Consider the following 14,954-nt stretch of genomic DNA (forward strand, 5'->3'; position numbering starts at 1 on the left):
GTTTGTATCTTCCTTGATTTCTTTTATCAGTGTTTTATAATTTTCTGAGTACAAGTCTTTAATCTCCTTGGTTAAATTTACTCCTAAGTACTTTATTTTTTTGGTTGCAATAGTGAAGGGAATTGTTTTCTTAATTTCTCTTTCTGACAGTTCATTGTTGGTACATAAAAATGCCTCTGATTTCTGAGTATTAATTTTATATCCTGCCACCTTGCTGAATTTATTTATTAGGACCAGTTTTTTGACTGAGATTTTAGGGTTTTCTGTATATAATATCATATCATCTGCAAATAATGATAGTTTTACTTCTTCTTTTCCAATTTGGATGCCTTTTATTTTTTCTTCTTCTCTGATTGCTGTGGCTAGGACTTCCAGGACTATGTTGAATAAGAGTGGTGAATGGGGATACCCCTGCCTTGTTCCTGATCTTAAGGGTATTGCTTTTAATTTTTGCCCATTGAGTATGATGTTGGCTAGACCACCAACTTACAGCATTCACAAAAATAAACTCAAAATGGATAAAAGACTTAAATGTAAGCCGTGAAACCATAAGCATCTTAGAAGAAAACATAGGCAGTATGCTCTCCGACATCTCTCGCAACAATATATTTGCCGATTTATCTCCTCAGGCAAGTGAAATAAAAGACAAGATAAACAAATGGGACTATATCAAACTAAAAAGCTTTTGCACAGCTAAAGACAATAAGAACAGAATAAAAAGACAAACTACACAATGGGAGAACATATTCGACAATACGTCTGATAGGGGTTAATAACCAAAATATATAAAGAACTTGTAAAACTCAACACCAGGAAGACAAACAATCCAATCAAAAAATGGGAAAAAGAAATGAATAGACACTTCTCCAAAGAGGACATAGAGATGGCCAATAGGCATATGAAAAAATGCTCAACATCACTAATCATTAGAGAAATGCAAATTAAAACCTCAATGAGATATCACCTCACACCAGTTAGAATGGTGCTCATCAACAAAACAACACAGAATAAGTGCTGGCGAGGATGTGGAGAAAAGGGAACCCTCCTGCACTGCTGGTGGGAATGCAGACTGGTGCAGCCACTGTGAAAACAGTACGGATATTCCTCAAGAAATTAAAAATCAAACTGCTTTTGACCCAGCCACCCCACTTTTAGGAATATATCTCAAGAATACCATAGCACAGTTTGAAAAGGAGAAATGCACCCCTCATGTTTATGGCAGCATTGTTCACAATAGTGAAGATCTGGAAACAGCCCAAGTGTCGGTCAGTAGAGTGGATTAAAAAGCTTTGATACATATATACTATGGAATACTACTGAGCCATAAGAAATGATGACATCAGATCATTTACAACAACATGGATGGACCTTGATAACATTATACTGAGTGAAAGAAGTAAATCAGAAAAAAACTAAGAACTATATGATTCCATACATAGGTGGGACATAAAAATGAGACTCAGAGACATGGACAAGAGTGTGGTGGTTATGGGGGAGGGGGAGAGGGAGGGGGTAGGGGGAGGGGAGGGGCACAAAGAAAACCAGATAGAAGGTGACGGAAGACTCTTTTACTTTGGGTGAGGGATATGCAATATAATTCAGTGTTAAAATAATCTGGAGATGTTTTCTCTGAACATATGTACCCTGATTTATCAATGTCACCCCATTAAAACTAATAAAAAAATACTTTCCTTCCTCAGCTTTGTTTCTTATGCTCATTCCTTTTTACTCTTTGAACTTCTCCTACTTCAGTGTGGTTTTTCTTGAGAGGATGTCACTGATAGTAAACACATTGGAGTTTGAGTATTGCTGTACCAGAATCATCATTATTAAGGGAAAGGTACATTATTCTGTCCCACTTCACCCCAGTATTCTTCTGAATGTCATTGGGTTAATGTCTACAAAGATCTTTGCCTTACTATACTCAGATTTAATTGAATGTTTAAAGCAGGGGTCCCCAAACTTTTTACACAGGGGGCCAGTTCACTGTCCCTCAGACCGTTGGAGGGCCGCCATATACAGTGCTCCTCTCACTGACCACCAATGAAAGAGGTGCCCCTTCTGGAAGTGCAGCGGGGGGGGGGGCTGGATAAATGGCCTCAGGGGGCCACATGTGGCCCATGGGCCATAGTTTGGGAACGCCTGGTTTAGAGCCATATCCTTACAAGTGCAATTTGGATCTTTTTTCCCCTAGATGGTCTACTTGCAAGGCGAGCATAGTTAAGTTGCTTATTCATTAGTCCTGGAAAAGAACTTCTCGTGTTGTACCTTCACAGCATGTGTTCAGTGTAAAATCAAGACGGCAGCTTTTACAATGCATTCACTGTGCTAGATCTCATATAAAGACATCACCAGACCAAAATGATTTGACTTTGGGTGATGGGCACATAAATGCAATGAACAATTCAAGTGTTCTAGAGATGTTTACCTGAAACCTATGTGTTCTTGTGGACCAATGCCACCCTATTAAATTTATATAATTTATAAAAAAATAGTAATAAGTAATAAAGACATCACCAGTGAGTGCTCAGCTACTTTAGCAGTTACCTAATCTATGGAAAGAGTCTATCCAGATTTGTTCTGGTTTCCTGTCCAGTCACTTGCTAACTTCAAGACACTTCCCCCGTCTCACGAGTATCATCTCTTGATCTCAGGATATCAAGATCTTTTACTCAGGACATATCAAAAGCAATCAGAAACCAGAGAATAGCGAAAGAATCATTAGATGAATTAGAATTGAAAAGCGGATTTGTTTGCTTTCATCATTAAGCCGGAATTGTTTTGTGTCTTTGCTATCCAACAGACATGATTTGGAGCCCTTTTCTACTTCCTAGCAGTGTGAACTTGGAGAAGTTTTTGATCTTGGACAATTTTGCAACCTGGGCAAGTGATATAACCTCTCTGTGCCCAACGTCTGCGCCGAGAGGCTGGGGATGCTAACCCCTCCTCGTTTGCAGAGTTCTGGTAGGATTAAGTGTAAAAGAATTTCATGCTGTCTGATCATCATAATTTTTGTCATTGACATACTATTTTGAATTTATCGATGAGGATTCAGGAAGCCTTTTAGTAAGTACATCAGTTACAATCTTATGTCAATTTATTGAGATATTTTATTTCCTCTCTTCAAGTAGCAGAATAGAAAATTCCCCTTTTCAACTGTGTTCTTATTTTGGCCCCTGCTTTTTGAAAGTACTTATGATAGAATTAAATATTTTTGCAGGTTGGCATGCCACTTGAAGGTGGCATTATCATAGGTTCCTCAATGATGTTCTGTTTAATTTGCCTCCCTGCATCTGTGACTCTCTGAGGGACATCGTGTTTCTTTGATTTCCCCCACTGCAGAGGGAAAGTGTGCAGAGTGATGAGACAAGTTAACATGTCAGAAAATCAGATCTTATGAAGTGTGAGGATTTCTTTTGAAATGTCTCCTTTAGGCCCTGGCCAGTTGGCTCAATGGTAGAGTTATAGGCCTGGTGTGTGAATGTCCTGGGTTCAATTCCCAGTCAGGTCACTCAGAAGAAGCACCCATCTACTTCTCTACCCCTTCCCCTCACGTTCTCTCTCTCTCTCTCTCTCTCTCTCTCTCTCTTCTCTTCTCTTCTCCTGCAGCCATGCCTCTATTGGAGCGAGTTGGCCCCAGGTGCTAAGGATGGCTCCATGGCCTCCACCTCAGGTGCTAAAAAATGGCTCTGGTTCCAACAGAGCATGGGCCCCAGATGGGCAGAGCATCGCCCCCCTAGTGGGTTTTCCGGGTGGATCCTGGTCAGAGTGCATGCAGGAGTCTGTCTCTGCCTCCCTATCCTCCAATTTAAAAAATAAAAAAATTAAAAAAGGGAAAGAAATGTCTCCTTTGAGCTACAGAAAGATAAGCAGGCCTACTTTACACGTGACAGACCTTCAATTTTTAGGTAATTCAGAAGACTGTGGAGCCTGAATTACTTGGTTCTTTTCTTTTAAATGATTCATGGTGGGGACAATACAACATATTCTATATCTAATTACAATGGCCTCTTTTCAGTGAACATTTTTTTTTTTTTTTTGCTTTTGATGTCTGGTTCTGCATAGAAGCTGAAAAGGGGAACAGCTTTGCCTTCTCTACTAACTGTTGAACTTTGGGAGTCATACTTAGCTGCTTTGAGACTTACTCTTCTTATCTGTTTATGGGCTTCATAGCAATTGGAAGATCAAAGATTAAATGAGATGATGATGCATCAGTAACTTAGATTCTAGCACATACTGGTTTGTGGTAGTCACATGTAAGTATTTACTTTAGGAAAATTAAGTAAGCCAGTCAAGATTTCTGTGTTTTTCTGTCTGTATGTAATACATACATTAATGCAAATGTTTATTAATCTTTAAGGAAACAACCTCTTTCTGCGGTTCTGGTTCTGCAGGCATCATAATCCACATATTTTACAAATACAGTCATAAACTGCATAACGCATTGCAGGTGGACCGCATATAGGACGGTAGTCTCATACGATTATAATGGAGATGAAAAATCCCTATTGTCTAGTGATGCGGTAGCCATCGCTAGTGAGCGTACCCCCCGGGGCCCAGAGCTTCCCGCAAACACACCTACTCCTTCTAAACCAAATGTTAAAACTGGACTGACCCTTGTGGTTCTTTGCAAGACACTTTTCAGCAACCACCATTAGGAAACTTTGAAGAAAAAAGTGTTTCTTACTTACAGACCCTGGAGCCACAAGGCACTCCTGGGATTACAGAGCAGGTGGAGGTTAGAGAGAGAGTGTGTGTGCTTGGGTCTGAGCTTCTGCTTTTATTGGGGTTGAGGAGGATGGGGCCTTTTTACTGGTCCCAGGCTCCCTCTTTATTGATCAATTTAAAATAGAAGAGCAGGAATTTAAAGCAGGAAGAGATAGAAAAAAGGTAGTTCAAATGATTGGTTATCTAAATCAATCCAGATCTTTAAAACAAAGGCGACTCTGAGGGGAGGAGGCCTGGATCTTTATCTAGCCCTGTGGCTGACGTCTGTTTATTGGAGATAGCCTTCCTTGGAGGGATGCCTCTTTGAAGTGGAGGCCTGGGCCAGGCAATCAAAGCTGAAATCTGACACTTGCATTCCAAAGAGAAAAGCCAACTGCAGGGTTTACACCACGATTACTCCCATTGGAGGTGATGCTGATGTAAACAAACCTACTGTGCTGCCAGCGCTATAAAGTGCTGCACGTACAAGTACAGTAGCAGTCTATACCTTCTAGGTTTGTGTAAGTCAGGGGTCCCCAAACTACGGCCCACGGGCCACATGCGGCCCCCTGAGTCCATTTATCCGCCCCCGCCGCACTTCCGGAAGGGGCACCTCTTTCATTGGTGGTCAGTGAGAGGAGCGTAGTTCCCATTGAAATACTGGTCAGTTTGTTGATTTAAATTTACTCGTTCTTTATTTTAAATATTGTATTTGCTCCCATTTTGTTTTTTTACTTTAAAATAAGATTTGTGCAGTGTGCATAGGGATTTGTTCATAGTTTTTTTTATAGTCCGGCCCTCCAATGGTCTGAGGGACAGTGAACTGGCCCCCTGTGTAAAAAGTTTGGGGACCCCTGGTGTAAGTGCACTCTCTGATGTTCGCACAATGACGCCTGTCTCAGAACATATACCTGTCGTTAAATGGTACGTGACTCTATGTTCACAAATATGTTTTTAAAGGATCGTTTCATTTTTAGTTGAGAACATCTTTCATGTAATTAAATGAGGAAGCATTTCTAAGCCTTTAAGGCGATTTGGGTTAAAGTCTATAGCTCTTTATTTGTACATATATGTACATAGAGTCTAATTGTTCCACTTGTTATTGATGATGTGCCAAAAATTAATCATGTTGCTGCAGTTGTAATTCTTATAGTTTAAAAAAATATGCTTTCTTGCTTCTTCATCTTTCTCTGTATTGTTAATTAGCAATTATTTACCTGAATGGAGGAGAGATAATTCATAAGTATATGATTTTAAAACTCATACCATAGCCCTGGCCTGTTGGCTCAGTGGTAAAGCATTGGTCCAGCATGTGGATGTCCCAGATTTGAGTCCCAGTCAGGGCATACAGAAGAAGTGACCATCTGCTTCTCCACCACCCCCGCCCCCACAATTCCCACAGCCATGGCTCGATTGATTTGAGTGAGTTGGCCCCCAGTGCTGAGAATGGCTCCCTGGCTTTGCCTCAGGCACTAAAAATAGCTTGGTTGCCAAGCAACAGAGCATCAGCCCCATAGGGAGCTTGTTAGGTGGATCCTGTTCAGGGTGCATGCTGAAGTCTGTTTATCTCCCCTGCTCTCACTTTATTAAAAAACAAAAACAAAACAAAACAAACTCATACCATTAGATGTACTTGGAGAGCAGTTTTTTATTGGCATTGGATGTATGTGCCTGCTTCTGCTTGGGTTTGCCTAGTAAAGCTTACTCTGAATACCGTGACTGTCAGAAGTTATCTGGGAAGTTGGAAAGAACAATTTTTGCTATAGATAAAGAACAGGAAGTGAATAATAGTTACCTTGGATGTTAGTTTTATTTTTTTTTCTTATAAGCAGCTCATTACCTGAAGAATGAACTTTAATTTACTTACTTTTTCCTAGGTTGAAAAGAAGGCCAATGAAGAAAACATGAATCAGGTAAATGGATTTTTAATTACTTCATGTACTTTTATGCTTGGTTTATATTTCTTGTGTTTTCCCACTGAAAAGAACTAAAACAATTTTTATGGCCAACTTGGACATATAAGGAATGGTTTGGGAATATAGATGTAATAATAAAACATTTATATCACTTAATTAATTTAGGTACGAACGTGTATTTAGTCACATGTTTATATAAAATAGTATTATAACTAATGCTTTTTTCTATCAGAATAATTTTCTTCTAACTCAATATACATATTTGATATCAAGTATCTTCATTATTAGGGTCATATTTTTGAAGCATCCAATACCATTTTCCACATTTTGTTCTCATTTTAGTTGTTTGCAATACAGTACTTTTGGAATTCATGTATAATGTTGTAATTGGAAATTTTATTCCAAATCACAAGTGACTGTTTGCCTTAATGTTAGGACAGTTGCCATTTTCATTATTTATTTGCAGATGAACATCGGAGATCTCCACTGTATAACAACTTGTAGATTTTCTGTGTTAAGTATTTCTTCCTCCTTCTTTCCCTCCCTCCTTTCTCCCTTCCTCCTTCTTTTTTTCCTTCTTTCCTTCATCTGTTTATTCATTGGCTTTATGTATTTTGAGGTAATTGCATGCACACAGTTTCAAATTTGAATACTACTACAAGGTAGGGCAAAAGTAGGTTTACAGTTGTATGTGAGAGTTTATTTTCTTGTATTATTATTTATTATATTATTTTCCGTATTCACAACTGTAAACCTACTTTTGCCATGCCCTGTATAACAGCCATTCCTTATTCATTTTATATTCCCATTACTCCTTTGCCCAACAAGAACCCTTTTCCATTCTTAGTTATATTTTTTGTTGTTCACCCACCTGTTTCTAAACAACAGTCTAGGCTTTAATTGATCTCTGTTTAAATTTTGGACTGATATATTAGTTCCCTGTTGAGAATTTACCTCTCATAAAGAACCCTTTGCTCTCAGTACAGGCCAGCTCTTATTGTCTCTCTATTCTCTGGATGCATCATGTTACAGTCTGGTCTGTCTTTAAATTAGTATTCAGTGTTTACTTTGTTATGACTGTTTTGTCCACGGCCGAACTTTGTGATACTTATGTTGAAATATCTCAGGCTATTCTGCTTCCCAGCTGGTTGTATATGAATTCTTTTATTTCTCATTTCACATTGGGGCATAAACATTACAGCTTTTTGATATTCACAGTCATTTCAACTCAGAATTCATGTATTTAATTTGGGAAAGTTTCTTGTACTATTTCTTTGATAATTCATTTTTTCCCTTATTCTCTATTTTCTTCCAAGTTTGTCAGTTGGATGTTTGGAACTGGTTGAATTCTCTAAATTTTTATGTCTTTTTCTTATTTTTCATTTCTTTGTGTTTTTATTCTACTTTCTGAGAAGTTTTCTTAGTGTTTATTGAACTTTTCATTTCTACTAGCATATCTGCAATTTCAAATTTAATTTTTAAATTGGTCTCTGAGGATTTTTTAAAAAGTAGGATCCTGTTTTTATTTCATGGATGCAAGATTTCTTTTCTATTTTCAGAATATGAATTGAATTATTTTGCTGTTTTCTTGTGCTCTTTATACTTTTCTTTTCTTTCTGGGTTCCTTCTTTTATCAGCTTGTTTTGTTCCCTGATTTTAATGGTAAAAGCTTTTCTCGAATGGTGAAACGTTAGTGTTCTGTTTATATTTAGGAGTGAGACAATAAAAGGTGGATTGAAAATGCCTTCCCTAGTGAGCTTCACTGTCGCGTCTTTGACCAGGAACCTAGCCATTTGAATTGCTGACTCCTAGACCTCAGAAACTGCAGGTCCTTTTTTTTTTTTTTAAATCTTTCAGTTTTACCAAAAGGCTAAAAGCTTGCCTGTGAGGACTTGAGGGAACAATGTGGGAGGAAGGGAGCCAGAGGACTCGCCGTCCAAGCCTGTACATACTGAGGTCTTAATGCTTCTCTTTCGGCCTTATCTGACGTCTCTAAGTCTGAAGTCCTGCTGTATTATATTCTCCAGACCAGGGGTCCTCAAACTTTTTACACAGGGGGCCAGTTTTCTGTCCCTCAGACTGTTGGAGGGCCAGAGTATAAAAAAAACTATAAACAAATCCCTATGCACACTGCACATATCTTATTTTTAAGTAAAAAAACAAAACGGGAACAAATACAATATTTAAAATAAAGAACAAGTAAATTTAAATCAACAAACTGACCAGTATTTCAATGGGAACTACGCTCCTCTCACTGACCACCAATGAAAGAGGTGCCCCTTCCAGAAGTGTGGTGGGGGCCGGATAAATGGCCTCAGAGGGCTGCATGTGGCCCACGGGCCGTAGTTTGGGACCCCTGCTCCAGACAGTAACCTGCCTCCTGTTTATGGGAGTAGGAATGGCTTGTCTCTTTCTACTAGGTGGGCAGATCGTAGGTTCTAATTGCCCCTCTTTTTTGCTTAAAACAATACAAATTTATTATCTTGCCATTCTGTAGTTCGAAAGTCTGACACAGGTCTCTCTGGGCTAAACTCAAAGTGTCAACAGGGCTGCATTTCTATATAGAGGTTGGAGAGAAATCTCCCCTTGCTTTTCCCAGCTTCTAAGGCTGGCTGCGTTCTCTGGCTCTCAGTCCCCTCCCTCCCTTTTAAAGGAACAATAATAGGTCTACTACATCTTATATTGCATTACTATGACCTCGTCTTCTGCCTTCCTCTTTCACTTTTAAGGACTCTGTGATTACATTGAACCCACCTAGATGATCCTTGATAACCTCCATGTTTTGTGTTTTTTTAATTGTGGTAAAAAACACAAGCAATATAAAATTTAGCATCGTAACCATTGTAAGTGTATAGTACAATGGTGTTAATTATATCCACATTGTTAGGCAGCAGATCTCTACAACTTTCTCATCTTGCAGAACTGGAATTCTAGACCCATTGAACAACTCTTCTTTTTCTCCTGCCCCCAGACTCTGGCAACCACAGTTCTACTAAGAGTATGACTACTTCAGATATCTCATATAAGTGAAATGTATTTGTCTTTTTGTGACTAGCTTATTATTTATTTATAAACCGTATTTCCCCATGTATAAGATGCGCTGTTTTTTGAAAAATTTGGGGTCTAAAGACGGGTGCATCTTATACAATGGTTGTAAATATTTTTTTACTTGCATTTCCCACTTTTTTGCACGGATGAGGAGTTGTATGAATTTTATGATGAATAAAACTTGAGCTCAGTAACTTTATGTAATACATTTTAAAAAAATTTTGGGCCCCCAAATTAAGTTGCATCTTATACATGGGGAAATGCAGTACTTATTTATTTTGAGACAGGCAGGGAGAGAGAGATAGGCACATCTAGTTGCTCTTTTATGTGCCCTGACCCAAGAATCAAACAGGCAACCTCCGTGCTCCGGACGATGCTCCAACCAACAGAGATATCAGGCCAGGGCTTATTTTTTATTAATTGACTGATTCTTAGCCAGAGAGAAAGGGAGACAGAGAAGGGGGGAAGGGAAACATTCATTTGTTGTTTCACTCAGTCATGCATGCATTCACTGGTTGTTTCCTGTGTGTGACCTGACATGAGATAGAATCTGCAACCTTGTCCTTTTGGGACAACGCTCTTAACTGATTGAGCTAACCAGCCAGGGCTGTGACTAGCTTATTTTACTTATCTTAATGACTTCAGTGCTTGTTCTTCCATGTGGTAGCATGTGACAGGATTTCCTTTTTTTTTTTTTTTTTAAGCGAGAGGAACAGATAAGGACAGAGAAGGTACAGATAGGCAGTAAGGGAGAGAGATGAGAAGCATCAATCATCAGTTTTTTGTTGTGACACCTTAGTTGTTCATTGATTGCTTTCTCATTTGTGCCTTGACGGGACTACAGCAGAGCGAGTGACCTCTTGCTCAAGCCAGTGACCTTGGGCTCAAGCCAGAGACCTTGGGCTCAAGCCAGAGACCTTGGGCTTCAAGCCAGTGACCTCTGGGCTCAAGCCAGCAACCATGGGGTCATGTCTATGATCTCACGCTCAAGCTAATGACCCCGTCCAGCTGGTGAGCCCATGCTCACGCCAGCAACTTCGGGGTTTTGAACCTTGGTCTTCTGCGGTCCAGTGCGATACTCTGTCCACTGCGCCACCACCTGGTCAGGCGGGATTTCCTTCTTTTTTAAGAATAAGTAATATTCCATTGTATATATATATATATACCCTGCTTTCTTTATCCATTCATCTATTGATGAACATTTAGGTTTCTTTTATATCCTGGCTGTTGTGAATAATGCTGTGGTGAACATGGGTATGCAAATCATTCTTTGAGATGCTGCTTCCAGTTTTGGAGGTATATATCCAGAAGTGGAATTATTAGATCATAGGGTAGTTCTATTTTTCATATATATATATATTTTTTTTGTATTCTTCTGAAGCTGGAAATGGGGAAAGACAGACAGACTCCTGCATGCACCGACCGGGATCCACCCGGCACGCCCACCAGGGGCGACGCTCTGCCCACCAGGGGGCGATGCTCTGCCCACCAGGGGGCGATGCTCTGCCCCTCCGGGGCGCTGCTCCGCCGCAACCAGAGCCACTCCAGCGCCTGGGGAAGAGGCCAAGGAGCCATCCCCAGCGCCCAGGCCATCCCTGCTCCAATGGAGCCTCGCTGCAGGAGCGGAAGAGAGAGACAGAGAGGATGGAGGGGGGGGGATGGAGAAGCAAATGGGCGCCTCTCTCACGTGCCCTGGCCGGGAATTGAACCCGGGTCCCCCGCCCGCCAGGCCGACGCTCCACTGCCGAGCCAACCGGCCAGGTCCCTATTTTTCATTTTTTTGACGACTCTCCATTCTCTTTTCCTTAGTGGCTGTACCATTTTTACATTTCCACTAATTGTGCACAAGGCTTTCCTTTTCTTAACGTTCTCATGAGCACTTGTTGCTTTCTGGTTTTTTGAGAGTGGCCATCCTTACAGGTGTGAGGTGATGTATCATTTGGTTTTGATTTTCATTTCCGTGATGATTCCGTGAAGATAGTTCAGCATCTCTTCATATGCACCTTAACCATCTGTATATCTTCTTTGGAGAAATATCTATTCAAGTTCTTTGCCTATTTTTCAACTGGTTACTTATTTTTGGTGTTGAGTTGTTCTGTTTTATTCTGATTATTTCCTTTCCTTTCCTTTGTGTTTTTCAGTTTGATGTAGTCCCATGTGTCTATGTTTGCTTTTGTTGCCCACGCTTTTTGTTTCCTATCCAACAAATCATTGCCAAATCTAGTCATGAAGCTCTGCCCGTCCTTTTTTTTAAATTTTTTTGTAGAAGTTTTATAGTTTCAGGTCTTACATTGAGGTTTTTAAATGATTTTGAATTATTTTTTTATATATGGTGTAAGGTAAGGGTCTGACTGCATTTTATATAGACTTTCTTCCAGTCCTCCCCTGGAACCAGAAACCCCACCCCCGGGCCTTCGGGAGCAGTCAGCTGGCTTTCTTCTTTCTGCCTGTCAGGCAGCGAGGCTCCGGGCGGCTCTGCTCGGCTCAGCTCAGCCGTCACCTCTGCTTTCAGCTTCCAAAATGCCAGTGTCGTCTGCTGTCTGCTCTAATATACTTTTCTGCTCCTTTTGTCTTTATGGAATGTGTATTCTTTCCTCTTTACTGTAATTTTAATAGGGATTTAGAAAGAAGTGGGGTTTATAAACAACCCTATTTCATTGGCTATCTATTGCTTTTAAAAATGACATTTAAAAGTCTTTTTAAAAACATCTCGTATTTTCTATTGTTAGGTCTTGTCTCCAAAAACAATTGTTCAGTCTATTCCTTTGCTTTCTTTTGTTAAATTTTTTTTTGTCAAGTGACAGGTAAGTATCCAAAGCTAGCATTAATTGCTGTTACTTTCCCAAACATTATTTCATGGTTCAAAATAAACGGAAATTTTTGTTTTTAATATGAAATGTGAAACTTCGCGAGGTCTTAAATATATATAAAGTGACACCCTATTTCCTGAGATGTACTATTTTTGAAGGGAACCCCTTGATTTATCTTTAGGTGTCTCTACTATATGTTGGTATTTCAGATGGTATTCTTTTATGTAAATATATTTTACTTTAAAGCTTTAACTGAATACTTGTAATCTGATATAATGGCAAGAGAGTCCTGTGTTATTTTTAGTGAGCTGTGACAGCAGCTTTCTTTGTGACTATATTGGTTATTTAAGATGTAACACTATTTATGACCAGATAAAGAATGACTAAATGAGGGATTACCTGGGATGACTTGGTCCTTGGGAATTATCAAGAATGGGTTTTTTTTTAGATTTTGTTCCAACAATTGTTTCCTCATAGAGTTTGAAGTCTGTTAGTTGGCTTAAGTGACCAGGTATTCAGTTTGGTACATAGAAGTCCCTAGGATTTTTATCCTGAGGTCTGTGGATGGTCTTTACAGAGTTCAAGATCCTTCAGAATTTGACTGGTAGTAGAATTGGCTTAGTTTTCATCAGGTGCACTGTGGGGCTTAAATGATCCTGAAAAGGATTAGAACTCATTTCTAGTAGATTATTCTAGGGAAGAAATAGAATGTTACTGATTAAACATGATGGAAAATAAAATGCTGCCTTGTTAGCTACCAATTGCTTCCATATTCTTTCATGTATAAGTACAAATGATTATAAGTGAGGGACTAAATGAATATCTCTCTTTATGCATTGTCAGATGCAAAACATTATCTCTAGCATTCTGGTTATGCAACACTCATTTTCACATATGTCACTATAAAAGGTATTATTTATGAGGGTAATGTTTGTGTCCTAGAGAAATGACCGTCTTCTTTATGAGTCAACTTACAAGGAAAGCAAAGCATCTTTTTTTTTTTTTTTTTAAATAATAGGCTTTGGAAAAGTTTATTGATTTTAGAGAGAGGAGTGAGAAAGAGGTGCGGGGAGGAGCAGGAAGCATCAACTCATATCACTGGGGAACAAAATTTTTGTTGCATCCACAAAAACACGTGTTCTTACCTGATTTGAGTGTGCTGATTTCAAATCTGACATTAGTTTTTCTCTGTAAGCTACAGGTTTTTTTGCAATTCAAGATTTTAAGTTTTCATCTTGTAAAATTTTCAACATTTAGTTTAACATAATGAAGTAGAATGTCTTCTTGGGCATCATCTTTGGGAAAATATAATAATTTATATAATGCAGTAAATACACTAATACATGAAAAGATATGATTGCATCAGAATTTGTCTACAGTTTCAAAATAGAACATATTAAAACACTTATTTTAATCATAAAATTTGCACAAAACTTATTTAAATTCTATTCAGGCAGAAATTTGCGTTTGTAGCTCTTGTGTTTGTGTACTTGTTGAGGACAATCTCGTTTGATGCTCCAGCAGTAGTCTGCTCATCACTAACAGCTCCAAGATTTTCGGGAAACTTATCAAAGTGACTGTTCAGGAAGTGAATCTTAACGCTCATGTTACATCCAATGTTGTGGAAAGCCAACAGCATCCTTTGAACCAGAAGTTCATAGTTTTCTGCTTTTTTGTTGCCAAGGAAGTTTTTTGTAACTGCCACAAAAGACTGCCATGCTGCTTTCTCCTCCTTATTCATCTTCCTGGAAAATTCTTCGTCAGGTATGAGGGATCAAATGTGAGGTCTATCGAATACATCTGCTTTTATCTTTTCAAAAGACAGGCAAGAAAAGCAGAAATAATATGTTGAAAGCATCCACTTTCTCTATTCAAAGCCTGAACAAACTGCTTCATTAAGCCAAGTTTGATGTGAAGTGGGGGAAAAATGACCTTGTCTCAATTAACTACAGGTTCATTCACAATATTTTGCATCCCTACTTCCATAGCTTCACGTTTCGGCCACTCCTTCTGTGTCCAGTGTTTCTCCCGAGCTCGGCTGTCCCACAAACACAGAAAGCAAGAATACTTCGTGAAACCTCTCTGTTGTCCTAGCAGGAAATTGACTATTTTAAGAACCACACAAATGATCCAGTTATGCTCCTCATACTTCAGAAAGTCAAGGACAATTTTTATGTCATTATAATCTTCTTGTAGATGAGTTGAATAACCAATTGGAACTGCTGAAAATAGGCAATATATGCACGTGTCACAAATGATGAAATATTGCTCCTTTGACATTGAAGTGTGTAACAGCCACATATATAACAGAAAATGTCAGGACTATTCTTACATTTACGCCTAATCGAAGAAGCCATGATTCAATCTTAAAATCAGAGGGTGTTTTTATCAGATAATAATTTTTTACATTTAAAAACAACTATAATTATGTAAAAGTGATGTTTGTAAAACATTAATTGCCTTGTGGTTATGT

At 38.9% G+C, this 14,954-nt stretch overlaps 1 protein-coding gene across 9 annotated transcripts in view; it reads left to right on the forward strand.

Annotated features, from left to right (window-relative positions):
* Positions 1-14,954, forward strand: part of SGMS1 (sphingomyelin synthase 1) — a 327,448-nt gene that overhangs the window by 167,175 nt on the left and 145,319 nt on the right. For all 9 annotated transcript variants that reach the window (XM_066348467.1, XM_066348469.1, XM_066348466.1 and 6 more), the window contains one exon: positions 6,585-6,620. The gene's annotated coding sequence lies outside the window, so the exon portion shown is untranslated. The remainder of the gene's footprint in view (positions 1-6,584; positions 6,621-14,954) is intronic.

This window comes from Saccopteryx leptura, chromosome 9, assembly GCF_036850995.1.
Source record: "Saccopteryx leptura isolate mSacLep1 chromosome 9, mSacLep1_pri_phased_curated, whole genome shotgun sequence".
In the NCBI taxonomy this organism is placed as follows: domain Eukaryota; kingdom Metazoa; phylum Chordata; class Mammalia; order Chiroptera; family Emballonuridae; genus Saccopteryx; species Saccopteryx leptura.